The sequence below is a fragment of the Saccopteryx leptura genome, chromosome 7 (assembly GCF_036850995.1).
Source record: "Saccopteryx leptura isolate mSacLep1 chromosome 7, mSacLep1_pri_phased_curated, whole genome shotgun sequence".
NCBI lineage: Eukaryota > Metazoa > Chordata > Mammalia > Chiroptera > Emballonuridae > Saccopteryx > Saccopteryx leptura.
In genome coordinates this window covers 41,782,382-41,796,048 of record NC_089509.1, presented here as the reverse complement: position 1 = coordinate 41,796,048, position 13,667 = coordinate 41,782,382, and the positions used below count along the sequence as shown (strand labels likewise).

Genomic DNA, 13,667 nt, shown 5'->3' with positions numbered 1-13,667 from the left:
AGGGGGAGGAGAAAGGGGGAAAGATGATTAATCACTTTAAAATACTGGCATCACTAGAGACTTTTTCTATTTATTATTGCCAGTGGAGTTAACGCTGACCAGGAAGAATTACTCTACATTGCAGGGGCCAGATTCTCTGTGCCCTGAATAATTAATTACTTGGGGCTAGATGTATTGAAGCAGGGTTCAAATTCCTACACATTGGGATCAGTTCTATCAAGATAATACTGATAAAGGGATGAATTTGTAATGAATATTGTTGTTGATTTATGTTGCCAGCATACCAAACATTTAGTATAAATGGTTTATGTAAAGTTTCTTCCTTGTGATTCAGTCTGTGCAGGGCCAGAAGCACAACACAGGTAATCTGTTCCAGCTAAAAGGGCAAAGTTATAAAGAGGGAATCAATGACTGGAGATGCTGCTGCCCCTCCCCACAAACATCTTATTCTAAAACCACTGGACTAATACAATCAGCCAAGAACCTTTCCCTCAAAATTAAATCCTCCATCAAGTGAAGAACACACACTAAACCTCAACATGCAGAATGAAAAGTAATTGTAGCTTAAATTTAATAGAAAGAAAGTATTAATAGAAGGGGAAATAAGGCAACAGCAGCAGCAGCAGAATCTGAGCTAGAAGTAGGAAGGGTAACATTTATATCCATTTCAACTTAGAGTGATCCTAAAGTTGCTATTAAAACAGTCAGTAGGTATATTTAAAGTTAAGTTTAAGAAACCAACTTTTACTAATATAGGGCTCTTTACTTAAAACCAAAATATGCTCCACAAAGTGAAATACATACGAAGAGTCCAAAGAAATTAAATAAAAATTGCACTATAGATCTTCTATTTACAGAGATGATACATCTATAAACTAAAGAGAGTACCCATTCCATGCAGTCTTTCTAGTAGATTTATGCACATAACAATGAAATACCCTATGGGTAATTTTAAAAAGCCAAGACCTTGGTATGGTAAGGAAACGCTCCTCTATCCAGGTGTGCCTAGATTTACACAGACCTTGGTATGGTAAGGAAACGCTCCTCTATCCAGGTGTGCCTAGATTTACACAGAGTGCAAGTCTCTGGAAAGTCATGTGTGAATCAACTATATTTTAAGTCCTACATAAAGTCAAAGGAATCAGGCAGAAATCCCACTTACTAAATGACAGATTTCTCTGTAAAATTGCATATATATATTACATAATCACCTGGTAATAAAACTTTAAGTTCTGAAAATACAAAATCTTTCTTTTAATACCTTTTAAAATATAAAATATCACTGGAGCAGTACCGGTATATTTCCTCATGCTCTCTGGCTTCTATACTTAAAAAATAAAGCCTCTCTAATTAGCTTCCAAACCCCAATATTTTTGAGGGTAAACAAGATCAACTCAGTTAAAATGTAAGGTGGAAAGGAGTTCTTCTGGTCCTTACTTTCCATACCTGCCCTGATACCAGCAGCACCAGCCTTGACTCAATCAGTATGTCGCTTATTTATGAAGGGCCTTCATGGTATGATCCTTACCCATCCCAGTTCTACTGCCATTTTTCTCACTATCTAGGATTGTGAAATTACTTGCTACTCCCTGGACATCTGTGTTATTTCACACCTTGTTGCCTTTGCCCACACTCATTTTTCTGGTTGGAATACCATTGTGGAAGCTCTGGACAATTCCTATTCATCTCTCATCATCCAGTTCAAACATCTCCCCATAAAGTCTCCCCTTATCTGTGTTCCTCCAAGGCAAAGGTTTTCGTTCCTTCTTCTGAGTTAACATTATATATTGTACATGATGTGTGTGTGTGTGTGTGTGTGTATATATATATCAGCTTAAAAAATAATAAAACTTGGGCCTCAGCAGGTGGTGGCACAGTGAATAGAGCATTGACCTGGGATGCTGAGGACCCAGGTTCAAAACCCTGAGGTCACTGGCTTGAGCACAGCATCATCCGGCTTGAATACAGGGATCATAGACATGACTCCGTGGTCTCTGGCTTGAGCCCAGAGGTCGCTGGCCAGAAGTCCAAGATCACTGGTTTGAGCAAAGGGTCACTAGCTCAGCTGGAGCCCCACCCACCCTGTTCAAGGCATGTATGAGAAGCAATCAATTAACAACTAAAAGTGCCACAACTATGAACTGATGCTTCTCATATCTCTCCCTACCTGTCTGTCTGTCTCTCTCTCTTGCTAAAAATAAGAAGAAGAATAAGCCTTGGTTAGGAGTCAGGCACTGTGACAAATGCAGGGAACACAATGGGGAGAATCATACTGGTGATCTCCAGCCTCACAGAACTTGCATCCCCTTGTAATTACTGTATGATGTGCCACGTCTTCTCGTCCCAGTCAGAGGAAGTCAAGCAGCTTTACTTGTTCATGCCAAGCACAGAATAGGTATCCATTAAGTGTTAAGTGTGGCCAATATCCACAAATAAATAAAATTATTTAAGTCTTAGATATATAGTCTTAATTTTTTCATAATGTTATCTAAATAAATTTTATAAAACTGTATAGTCTATATAAATTTACAGTCCTATCTCTAACTATGGAATGCAGTGCTTTGTCTGGTGTTAAAGAAAGTTCAGACATCAATAAGTTGGTTGCAAGAAATATAAGGGGAGCAGAGAACCCCAAAAAGGTATAAAATCTGAACTTAAACCCAAAGTAGCCCTTATACTGAAGTTGAATAAGTGGGATGAAATGAGAAATAAATATGTATGATTCCCTCAAGACTTACCCCACAAGTTTCCCTTGGTCTGCAAGGGAAAGCTAACACAGTCATTATAAGCTCCTAGAAACTGATGAGTAAGTAAGTGGATTTTCCTCTGGGCCCAGTTTATACCTCCACGCAGAAGTTCCCTTCTTTGCAGACATACAGCATAATTAATTCACCTCCCTGGATTCATGGCAGACCTCCTTGCCTATCCACATTAAATTCACCCTTTACCTGGAGGCACCCAGATGCTTGCAGCGCCTGCTGCCTGGGAAAAGTGGTATATTTTCACTCTTCTTAACTAAATTCTCCCTAGCCCCCTTTCCTGACATTTTGCAAGGTATCTGTATGCCTCCTGTAATTTCATTTCTGGAGAAAAAAATTTCTGACAACACTGCATGTCATTGAAATGCGATACAATAATCTCAACTCCCCCACCCAATTGATCTGCTTATTAAGTTTGGATTTTCAAATCTGTTTCCTGAGAGCCAGGCAACATGACAGTACTCACTAATCAGTGAATAGCTTAACATTGGCACATACACAAGGACCCAGATGGGGACTGTGGAAAATCTGTTTCCTACTCTTCTCCTTTTGTACTTGAAATCTTACATATGTGCACATTCTGAACTTACAACTCGTATGAGAGGAAGCACAGAAGAGGTGGAACTATAACTGTTTTCCCTTGTTTAGAAAAACAAAATGTTAAATCAACCCACTGAACAGAATGTAGGTCAGTGGTGGCAGAGAAGTAGTCTGCCTTAATCCTCAGTGGCCTCACACACAGGATAATGAAAGATATTTTGAGTGAAAAATATTTTAAGATATAATCATAGGATAGGCTTCGAATATAAATATTTTGGAGACATAGCAGTATTGCTCTCCTCAGAGGGTTTCAAAGTTTGGCAGCTAAGTTAACATGCAAAACAGTTGAAAAAAAAAAGAGAAGTAATCACTGAAAGTGTAAACAGTATGAAGAATGAATAAATATGAAAATCCCTAGGTAACAAATTACCTGGCATTTTTCTGGTCCTTCAGATCTACAATTCCATGATGCAGTGAAATTCTACATATAATCTTCTTTTAATACAGTATACCTTAAAATGGCCATTTACAGTGCACAGACCTATCTATTTGGACTCAGGAATTTGTACAGAGAGTCTAATTGTTAGAAAAAATAGTTCTTGATTAAAAAAAAAGAAACAAAAAAAATCTGTAAATTCATTGTCAATTAAAATGACCTCAGTTGAAATGTTGAGAATATTTCTTTTCATCTCCCTGTGCCCTGACCCTCCTTCTAGAAGGGGGGAAAATGCTTGAAATAAAGACTACTTCCCTAAAGATTTAATCCCATTTCTGACAAAATGCACAGGGCATGCTTCATTGTCTCAGACTGACAGTGTCACAGTGACCTCTCAGGCAGCTTCTCCTTAACAGTCAGGCAAAGAGAATTCAGAGGCTAATAACCTACCAAGCTCAAGCTGGTTTAATATAATCATTGTATTTAAAATATCCCTAGCTAATGGGAAGAGTGCAGATAAAGGCAGAGTAAAAAAATGTGTGTGCGTGTATGTTTGTGTGCGTGTGTAAGGATATTACTATATTCTGGTTTAAGTAAATATGATGAATAAACTTCAAAAGGGAAATTAAAATAGAGACCATACTTTTCATGGTAAATTGTGACAACAATGCATTTTCCAAAGTAAATTATTTATAAAAGTGATTACTTGTGCAGGTAGTGGAAGGAATCAGGGAGACACATGAAACAGCTTAGGAAGAATACACCTTACAAAATATGTTGGTGACTGGTTCTGGACTTGGAATGACTACGTCACAAGTTTTGGGTAATTCTCTGGGCTTCAGTGTCCTATGAAAGGAAAGAAGTTGGGTGGCATCTCTGAAATTATACAATGAAGGCAATGGCTCCGATCTTCAATATCTAGCTACTACCCTTTCTAACCTCTCAACTTTTTCTTCTGGTTTTTCTGACTTTGGCTCAATATATCTAAAAAGAGAATGGGCAATTGTATGGCCAGTAGCCGTGGCCAGCATCACAGCCGCCTGGCTCATGCAGGTTCAAATTAGATTTGGACAGATGGTAATGAAACAATGGAGCCAAGAATTGGTGGGCCATTAGCTTTAATCCTAGCTTGCACCCGGCAGGCAAGTAAAAACATACACTGGGCTCCAAAACCCACTCATTCAGTGCTCACAAAGCTACTGACTTATCCGAGTTTCCTAGAATTAAAGGTTTCTAGCTCACCAGCCTTATTCACCTCTGTTTCCCATCTCCTTCTCTCTGAACAAACTCTGTACAAACTGGCTTCTCCCTCAGCACTCCATCATCTTGGCTGCTTCTCCTGGCCTCCTTCAAGTGGTCTCATTCTGCTCTTCTCTCTGCTCTCTCCTCTAATGCTAATCTCTCAGGAACCGAGAGAGAACAAGCTCCCAGTCTGCCCCCATTTATAGTGTAGAAATTCAAGCCTTTTATCCAATATACAAACAAGGAAATCTCTGATACAGTCACTTATCTGAGGCATAATGGGATTCCTCATGAGAGTGTACCACCCCACATCAAAAAGGGTGAGAAAGGCTTAGTCCTAAAACCAAGCCCCAGGCTACAAGGATCCTGCCTATCCACAGCCCGCCCCCAACACACATTAATATAATCACGTCCATCCCAAGCAGGAAGGGCAACTAATATCATCACCTGGGAGATGGGTTTACATGTGGGCAGTACCATCTTTAACAAAGTGAGCATAATATATTTTATCTGTCCAACAGCAATAAATAAAACCAAAAGACTGGTGCTTTATAAAGTATATAAGAAGATAAGATCAGAGATCATGCTCTTACAAGAGATCCATAGTTAGAATGAAATTGTGATTTGATTGACCTTTTGGGCGCCCTCATGTTACAACAGTCTCAGCATAAGATGTTTCAAGTTTATGACACTCACTCCCAAAAAAACGTTAAAAAATTGAGATGTGTTTTGGGTCATGCCATTAGCGTTGTATTTATGGACTATGTCGTACTTACAGACTAACCTGGAACAATTCTTTAAGAAGGTAGAGAGGCCTGCAATAGATCCTGTACCCTCTATATCAGCTGCTTCTCAAGATGAGACACCTGTAGTACAGGCAGAATCATCTCCAGCGTTTCCTGCATGTTCCTTAGGAATCCTGAGTCACCTGACCCAGTATCTCCAGCACCTTCTGCAGGTTCTCCTGCCTCTCCAGCTTCCTCCTCCCAATAGGTCACTCTCTCCCACTTTGCAATGTAATGTCCCTTCCAGCCAACCACAGGCATAAAGATAAGAAAAATATTTTTACACTCATTTTTGCCCTTTTTTCTGTTACTACAGTACAGTGTATAGTACATTTATGTCCTTTTTCTGTGGCTTAGTTGTGTTTTTATGTTCTAGATTATGATTTTATAACTATGTTAGGATAGGTAAGTGACTTAGATCAATGTTGTAGGAGTGGAACTGTGTCGTAACCTGAGGACCCCTGTATTCCCAAAAGTGGCCCAATCCCTTACCCTCCTTGTAGTCATGCCCTTTGCCATGTATCTTCACAGCGTCCTCTCCCAATATGACGTTGGACTCAGTTATGTGAACTTGTTTTGGTCAATAGACTGTTAGTAGATGTTAGAGGGAAAAAAAGGAGGTTCTTCAAATGCCATTAAAAGGACCATCCCCAGGCCAGCCAGCCAGTACTAGGAGGACAGTGAGAGGTATGTGGCAAGCTGCTCCTGTCATTCATTCTGGCAAGGCCATTGAACATCAGCTGACAGACAAGAGTGCACATTCAGCAGAGAGGAGGAGACTCCCTGAGCCAACCCCAAACAAGATCAGAACTTGACCACTCTAATGCATTAGCACTAAATCTTAATCATTTTTATGCTACTGAGGTTCAGTGGAATTGTGGCAATAGGTAACTTACATGATCAATGTAATCAATTTTCTAATAAAGTTAGTCCCAACTGAAAAACTGGTTCTATCTTCAAAAGTGTATTCTAAGATGGCTATTTAGAACACAATTCATTATCCTGTAAAAATGCTATAAATGGTGATGAGGTGATTAGTTTGTGCCACAAGAACTATTTAGTGCACAGGGCATTTAATAAGTGAACTGGTAATGATTCCAAAAGCCTCAATGCCCACCACTCCCTCCTACTGACCTTAAGTCTCCAAGCTGAAACCAGTGTCCATTCTCAAGTGCAACTCTGCTCTTTCACACCTTTGGCTGCTTGCTCTTGTTGTCCTGACTCTACAGAACATCTTACCCCACCTGGTAAGCTATTCAACTTTTCATCTTTCCTTCACAAAACCTTCCCTGACTCCTTTAGACACAAGAGCCTTATCTTCTCTGTGCTTCTATGGCACTTGTAAGTACACTTATTATTGCACAAATTATATTCTAAACATTTGCACTTTACATGCATTTATTCAAAAAACATGTACTCATTGCTTTTTATATACCAAGGATTGCCCTAGGAACCGCGTTTACAACAGATACCCAGCTAGTCCAGTTCTAGGACTAGGGAACCTTGATTCTAATAATATGCTCCAAAAAGAACAGAGAGCATCTTATTCAATTTCGCTGTCACAGTACCTATCATAGTATCTGCTACCTACTAGACATTCAAATACTTGTTGAACAAATGAATGAATGAGGTAATGTACATGAATATAGAACATAATCACAGGTCAAATAAGGATAATGTGCCCAAGGTTTAGAGAGTCTAAGAATAGTCCCCAACCCCTCAGCCCTACCCCACTATAACTGTGGTCTCCACTGAACTAAGGAACTATTATCTATCTACCTAGCTACCCAATAGACCAGGGGTCCCCAAACTTTTTACACAGGGGGCCAGTTCACTATCCCTCAGATCATTGGAGGGTCACCACATACAGTGCTCCTCTCACTGACCACCAATGAAAGAGGTGTGTGCCCCTTCTGGAAGTGCGGCAGGGGGCCGGATAAATGGCCTCAGGGGGCCACATGCAGCCCACGTGGTGTAGTTTGGGGACGCCTGCAATAGACAATGGAAACAGGATGTCTTCTCTTCTATCACAAAATATTTGGTGAAAACACAAGCAAAAGGGGAAGGACAGTGACAAAGTTAAAGCAAGCATTTGATGTATGGTTAGGACAGCAAGTAGCAGATCCCTTTAACACATATTGACTGAGTACCTGTTATGAGCCAGGCATGATGCTAGGCACTAGGCATGCACTGAGTAGGGGGAATAAGACTACCCTTGTCCCTGCTTTATGGAACCACATTCTAATAGGGATGACAGATAAAAACTAAAATAAATTAATAAGACAATTACAAATTACAACAATAGCAATAGAGGGAAAAAATAGGTAGCGTGGAGAGCAACTCCCCAGGGCAGGGGATATATTTTAGACAGGGCAGTTAGGGAAAGTGGTCAAGATTAGCAAGAAATAGAGAAAATGCAAAGACAAGTCCTAACAGCAAGACCACCTCCTATAGACTATAATCACTGCTAATTTGCAATTACATCCAAAGCTTATGTGAAGCATATGTGACTATGTTATTAACACAACTCCATTTGAGAAAACAGTGCTGGGAAAATAATTTTTTTTTCATTTGTACTTTGTTCACCTATATTTAATATATTCTTATCAAGAATTAAGTTTAAAACCCTTTCTGGGTTAATGTATATTTTTTCCAGGAAATGTCTTCTAGTATACAAAACTCAAAATAAAAGCATAATAGACCAAGTTTCTGAATTGGAGTAATTTGCTGTCACTTATCCACACTACCGTTCTCAGGAAGGGACACCTGTTAGCACTGAGCGTGTAATCATTTTTATTATTAAATACAAAGGTACAATTAAGTACAGGCACAGGATATGACCTGCATCAAAATTCTGCCCAGCCTTTTCCCCACAGTATCTGTTTCATTATCTTGGGCCTTTTGTTCTTCTAGGTTTCTTTGTCTCTCCTGAAGTTCTCGAATAAGCTATTTACAATCTAAATAATTAGTAATCAGTGTGGATCTGTGGTCTTTGGCCCCTTGTAAACGAAACATTGTGAAGTGCCTTCACATGATATATTTAAGTACATGAAGTTTCTATTCTCTCACAACTTTCCTTTCTTAAAAAAGTTTTAAATAAATCTAATAAAGAGTAAGTTTTCTACTTTGCAGATATTTAGAAATCTAGCTAGAGTTGAACAAAAATAAAACCACATTTAAACTGCAAGCAACAGAATGCTTTGGATATTCATTAGCTATATCTGTGTAAAAATGTTCTAGACATCAGTTTACAATGAAGACACCATCCCCTCCCATGCCTACACAGGACAATTAATTCTTTCTCTAGCACAAATCTAAATACGTTATTTTATACTTTTAAGAAAAAGAGAAAAGGAGCAATGTGACAAAAGTTACCTGAAATAAAGTTGAAAAGTCAGAAAGCATGACACCCTAGAGAGACTCTTTGGCAGATTATTCCACCATGAGCCCTGCAGCCACGGGTAACCTTCCTTGCTTGCTTGTGAAAGGTACTATCTAACCGATAAAGCCAACTCAGAATGTCTAGCTTTGGTAAAGATCTTGCTATACCGAGAACTGCAGTCTGGGACACATGGCATCTTAACCCAAGGTAACTGTCCTGCAAGTGCCTAAGATTTATTTCTTTTATAAATACTTATTATACACCTACCATGTGCCAGGCATTAAGCTAAGTATCACTGTGGGGAGCAAAAACTGAAACAGATTGGTTCAGCTGCCCCCGGACTCTGAGAAACAAGAGCAAGTTTATAAGTCTAATTTAGAAAAGTTACGAGTCCCTAAAAGTCTCACCACTTCTTAGCACATTTCCTTCCTCTTACCTCTGCAGTTGTCCTAAAGTATCACCAAACATAGGGCTCCAGACATATCTTTTCTTTCATGTTACAGGAAGTTTTGCAAGCTTCTTTCATAAACGTGTGTGTTTAATCAGGTCCCCATCCCTATCAACTGTGCAGTCTCACACTAATTGCTTCATCTAAAGTTATAGTAATGGCATCGACATAGAGTTAATACAAGGAATAAGTGAGGCCAGCAATGTATGTTATAATATAATAGCTCTAAACAAACATTAACTATTATTATTAAAATATAAAAAAAATTCTAGAAAGTCAAGACCACTTTACACCTTGATTTAAAAGTTATGGTTGCCTATGCCTGACCAGGTGGTGGCACAGTGGATAGCACATTGGTCTGGAATGCTGAGAACCCAGGTTCGAAACCCAAAGATGCCAGCTTGAGCACGGGGTTGCCAGCTTGAGCATGGGATTATAGATATGACCCCATGGTTGCTGACTTGAGCCCAAAGATCACTGGCTTGAAGCCCAAGGGCCCTGGCTTGAGCCCAAGGTTGCTGGCTTAGATCAAGGGGTCACTGGCTCAGCTGGAACCCCCTATCCCCGGTGAAGGCACGTATGAGAAAGCAATCAATGAAAAACTAAGGTACTGCAACTATGAGTTGATGCTTCTCATCTCTCTCCCTTCCTGCCTGTCTGTCTCATATGGCTGCCTGAAATGTTTTAAAAATAAAAACAAAGCCATACCACACACACACACACACACACACACACACACACACACACACACAGAGCAAACTTTTCCTGAAATGTGTCACAACAATCTCTGATCTCCACACTTCAGAAATACTGTTTGTTTCTCTCTTCACTTTCTATCTCTGACAAAGTATTCTTCGACATGTATCACAAAAGATAGGATTATAGGAGAATAGTTTTCCATACAGGGAAAAACAGCATTGATGGGGTAACAAAGTGTTTCAAAATATTAGAATCACTAAATCTTAATCTAGAGGAATTCATTTTCTTTCAGTTTTCACAAAAGAAGTCAACACTTACTATAAATTGAGAAAAGTCAAAAGACCCATGTTCTAATTCAGTCACTAGTTGGGTGTCTTATAACCGTCTGAGTTTTGTTTATTTGGTTTTGCTTCCCAGCATCTAACTCCCTTCTTGCAGTCACAGAAGGCTTGCAAAAAGGCAGTCTGCCCCATTCACAGGACAGAAAGAAGGTCCCTGGAACACAGGCCTGTAACTTGGCACTACCGATCAGATGCTCAAAACACAGATATTCATTGAGAGCTAGTGACCCAGAGAACTAGATGTGGAGAATCCATGATGAAGTGGGAGGCAAAACAGCAGCAGCAATAGAAATGTCAGCGGCAGTTGCAGAAAAAGATGCAATGTGTAGTCATCAGCATTAAAGTCTTCAGTGATGCACTGGCTGTGGGACAGCATTTTGCCTGTGACTTTGGTTACTGCAAATCGTTTCTGGTCTCTCATTTTTCAAGCTTTGTCTGCAGTGCTCCCAGATTTCTGCCTGTTGCTCAATGTCCTCTCAGAAAACACCTTTCTCCTCATGTCAGTCAGATTTATTACTTTTCTTGCCTAACACTAAAAACTTGGGCAAATCTCAACCCCTGTGCCTCAGTTTCTTTATTGCTCGAGCTATGGAGTGGAACTGCATTCTCTCTCAGGATCCTTACAGCTCTAACCTATAAATTGCAATTACAAAATTTCAAATAAACCAACTGAAAATTTAAGAAACTAATTCTGTAACAAAGTAAAAGAAGCCATTATGAAACTAATACATCTTTCACAGGACTGACAAAAGTAAGTGAATCCTTTCACTTACAAATAACCACCTTTCAGACCTCCTCTCCTCATTTGTGTGTGAGTGCATACACACAACTTTTTACAAACCTGCTGGAATCGCTCAACCTGCCCCAGGGGTGATTCCGAGTGTGAGCTACATAATAAATATACAGAACCCTGTGCTAAGGAGCAGCTGGGGAATTCTAAGTGGAAGCAGCCTTTTGAGAACCTTTATCTGTTGCAAGGCCAGTCCTGTATCTTATCAAATTTCTCTCTCTAATCACAGAAGGATTCCACACCTTATCAAACTGTTATCAAATCAGCCTGACCAGTCGATGTCCTGATTGTCCGAAAATAATGTGTACTATCACATTAACATGAAGATCCAGCTAATTCTCTGCAGCCCAGGGAGAGCACTGGGCCTGGAGACTCAGATCACCTGAGATTAAGACACAGCATGTCACATACCGACACATCCCTTCACTCATCGAGTCTGTTCTTCACCTGCAAAGTAGGATTTACACTAACTTCTCTGCCAATCTTCCACGGCCTCTGAAATAATCCAATAAGAGCATATGTGGAAGCACTTGTAAACTGGAACCATTATAAAAATGAAAATATTAATATTATTGTTAATGAAGAGCTCCTTCTACTTAATTTACTTTCCCTCTCCCTTTGTTTGAGACAGTCTTTAATTTGTTATCCAAGTCATAAACATTTCTCAGTTATCAAAATAATATCTTTTTGCAATCAGGATTATTGAGAAACTTTATTTGGGGTTTGAAATTCTAGAAGAGTAAAAAAAGTAAGAATTCTTTTTAAATACAAAACAAAATCATTGGGCATACATCACAAATATGTCTTTAAAACCAATATTGTTTCAAACTGCAATAACATTCAATTGCTTCTGCTCAATTTGATATTTACTAAGCAAAATCCTGAATTAACTTGGTTATTCAAATAAGTTTGCCCTACTGGAATTTTTAAAACAACAAACATGAGTTATCAGCTCCACATGGGTCTTTTGTTTCTCATAGAAAGTAATAAATTATTTGAAAATGGCATAATACTTATTATATAAAGAACCCTAAAGATTCCACCAAAAAACTACTGGAACTGATAAATTCAGTAAAGTAGCAAGATGCAAAATAAATACCAAGAAATCAGTTGCATTTTTATATACCAATAGTGAACTATCAAAAAGGAAAACTAAAAACAATCCCATTCAGAATTGCTTCAAAAAAATAAAATATCTAGAAATAAATTTAACCAAGGATGTAAAAGACCAGCACTTGGAAAATTATAAGATACTGAAAAAAGAAACTGAATGAAATAAGTGGCAGCATATACCATGTTCATGGATAGGAAGAATTATCATCATTAAAATGTCCATACTACCCAAAGCAATCTATAGATTCATTGTGATTCCTATCAAGATACCAAGGCTGTATTTCATAGAGCTAGAACAAATATTTCAAAAATTTATATGGAGCCACAAAACACCCCAAATAGCCACCATAGTCTTGAAAAAGAACAAAATTGGAGGATCCACAATACCTGATATCAAACTATATTACATGGCCATAGTAATCAAAACAGCATAAATACAGACATATGAATCAATGGCATAGAATAGAGCCCCAAAATAAACCCACTTTTATGTCAGTTAATATTTGACAAAAGAGGCAAGAACATTCAATGGGGTAAAGATAGTCTTTTCAATAAATGGTGTTGGGAATATTGGAAAGATATGTGCAACAGGAGGAAAGAAGGAAGGAAGGAAGGAAGGAAGGAAGGAAGGAAGGAAGGAAGGAAGGAAGGAAGGAAGGAAGGAAGGGAGGGAGGAAGGAAGGAAGGAAGGAAGGAAGGAAGGAAGGAAGGAACCAGACCACCTTCTTAAACCATACACAAAAATAAACTCTAGATGAATTAAACACTTAAATGTAAGTCTTGAAACCATAAAAATCCTATAAAGAAATATAGGCAGTAAAATCTCAAACATTTCTCATAGCAATATTTTTTCTGATATATCTCCTCAGGCAAGAGAAGCAAACAAACAAAAGGGACTACAACAAACTAACAGTTTTTGTTTTTGCACCGCAAAGAAAAATCATCAACAAAATGAAAAGACAATACACTGAATGGAAGAACATAGTCACCAATGATACATCTGACAAGGGGTTAATATCCAAAAATTAAAAAAAAAACTTATACAACTCAACACCAAAAACACAAACAATCTAATTAAATAATGGCCAAAGGACCTGAATAGACACTTCACCAAAGAGGACATACACATGGT

The 13,667-nt window shown here is 38.7% G+C and overlaps 1 protein-coding gene across 2 annotated transcripts in view; it reads right to left on the bottom strand.

Annotated features, from left to right (window-relative positions):
* GPD2 (glycerol-3-phosphate dehydrogenase 2) overlaps positions 1–13,667 on the bottom strand; it is a 162,958-nt gene that overhangs the window by 46,627 nt on the left and 102,664 nt on the right. The window lies entirely within an intron of this gene.